At 42.4% G+C, this 2,398-nt stretch overlaps 1 non-coding gene across 1 annotated transcript; it reads right to left on the minus strand.

Annotated features, from left to right (window-relative positions):
- Positions 1 to 939: 939 nt before the first annotated feature.
- Positions 940 to 1,046, minus strand: LOC120089560 (small nucleolar RNA R71). Its single transcript, XR_005485236.1, has one exon. It is a non-coding gene; the product is annotated as a small nucleolar RNA R71 (small nucleolar RNA).
- Positions 1,047 to 2,398: the final 1,352 nt, after the last annotated feature.

Raw genomic sequence — 2,398 nt, forward strand, 5'->3', positions numbered from 1 at the left:
GTTAAAGATCTTCTCAACTCGTTCATTGCATACTCATTGCATCTATCAACGCAACTGTCTTTCTCATATCCGTCGCCTTTATTTATGTCTTTTTTATCAACGCAACAACACACCTAAAACTTTATTTATTTACTTGGTTTCCACAAAGTTTTCATAAATATTACCAACGCAACTATTTTCACAAGTCCCTGTGTTCGACCCTGGACTTTCCAGGAAACTCAGAGGAATTTACATTTGGATTCCGCTGGGGAAACTTGAGTGCACAATGCAAATTCATCAATGTGTATCATCCATATTTCCACCACATAATTACGAGCATCAAGTTTTTGGCGCCGTTGCCAGGGACTTCGACAAAATAGTTTGTTACTCGTAATTTTTGTGATTTCTTTGCAGAACTCTCAATCTCTGGCGAACTACGACCCCGAGATTGAGAAAATATTTCGAAGGAGACTAAGAGACCGCCAACAGCAACCACAATCTGATAGAGAAGAGATGGCGGAGCAGCCTGGAAAATGAGCACCAAACAACAATAATATCATGACAAATCCGATTCTGTTGGCAAACGATCGCAATAGGCCCATTAGGGACTATGCATCACCAAACCTCTATGATTTCTCTCCGGGAATCATAAGACCTACCCTCGACGGAAGTCGATTTTAAATGAAATTGTTGATGCTGTAAATGATCGAGGCTGCAGGTTAATTCAGAGGAAGGCGTTGCGAGGACCTGCACGCCCACCTCTGAAGCTTTATTGAAATCTGCAATACTTTATTGTCTCCGAACATCTCTACTGAAGAAGTTCGACTAACGTTGTTCCCATTTTCTCTCTGTAATTAGGCTAAGAAATGGGCATATTCGCTCGAACCAGGAGAGATCACTTCTTGGGAGCAGGTGGTGGAGAAGTTTATGAAGAAGTATTTTCCACCTACCGAGAACGCAAGACGAAGGAAGCTTATTACTAATTTTGAACAAGACATGGACGAATCACTCAGCGATGCTTGGGTGAGGTTTAAAAGGTTGGTCCGAGATTGTCCACATAATGGGTTACCAGATTGCCTTCAAATTGAAATTTTCTATCACTGTCTGAATCCTACTTCGCAGACCACTGCCAATGCGGCAGCCGCTGGTGGTCTGCTTGAAAAAACTTACGATGAGGCGAAGAATATCCTGGACCGCATCTCCAAGAACCATGAAGACTGAAGGAAGAGTGACCAGAGATTGAGACTTAAAGATTCTAACGCAAACAACGGTGCCATTGTTTCATTACAAAACCAAATGACCGCAATGATGAATTTGATCCAAGGAATGGCGATTAGAAATCCAACACTACAAGGTGGGTAGATCAATGCAAATGGGCCAAATTGCGAATGAGCTGAGAGTCGACCGTAAGGGGCATTGCCAAGTTCAACCGAGCTTCCACACAACCCAGGGGGATCAAGAAAGGAGTAATGTCAGGTTGTGACATTGCGCAGTGGAAAGATTGTGGAAGGAGAAAAGAAAGAGCAGAATAGATCGACTTCCATCGCAACTGAGCCTGTGATTGCTGTAACGCAAGAGGACGAAAGAGAAAATGAAGTAGTAGAACCTGAGGTTGCGTCGACCTCAAAGTCAAATGAAATGGGAACCGTGAAAGTTCAATACCATCTTTCCCTCAGAGGCTAAGGAAGAAGAAAAACGAAGAGGTATAGTACCAATGCTTCCTGTCTATATTAAAATAATTACATGTTAATATTCCTTTCAGTGAAGCGATTGAGAAAATGGCTGCCCATGCATGGTTTTTGAAGGACATGGTAACTAAGAAAATAGGCACTGGAAAATTTTCCACAGTGGCATTAACGCAAAGTTCCAAATCCATAATCCCACCGAAGATGAGCGATCTTGGGAGCTTCACTATTCCTTGCTCCATAGGAGGACTCTATATTGGGCAAGCCCTATGTGACTTGGGGGCCAGCATAAATTTGATGCCGCTATCAATTTTTCGACAATTAAATGTGGGGGAACTCGTGCCCACTTCAATGACTCTCCAATTGGCTGACAGATCTCTAGTTCATCCAGAAGGTAAGGTGAAGGATGTGCTAATCACAATTGATAAATTTATTTTGCCAGCTGACTTCATCATCCTAGATTATGAGGCCGACAAAGATGTACCCATAATTTTGGGGCGACCTTTCTTATCAACGGATCGTGCTCAAATTGATGTGCACAAGGGAGAAATCACTTTGAGCATAAACGGACAGAAGCTCAAATTTAATATAATTCGTCCCATGAAATTCTCGGATGAGGAAGACCTACAAGATTTTGACGATGACCAGAATTTGATTGAAGAAGAAAAGTTTGATGAAGAGTGTGAAGAAGAGGATGCCAATGCATCCATAGCTGCCTGCAATGCGATCGTAGC

The sequence above is a fragment of the Benincasa hispida genome, chromosome 10 (genome assembly GCF_027475165.1).
Source record: "Benincasa hispida cultivar pf3 chromosome 10, pf3_genome.v1.1, whole genome shotgun sequence".
Classification (NCBI taxonomy): Eukaryota; Viridiplantae; Streptophyta; class Magnoliopsida; order Cucurbitales; family Cucurbitaceae; genus Benincasa; species Benincasa hispida.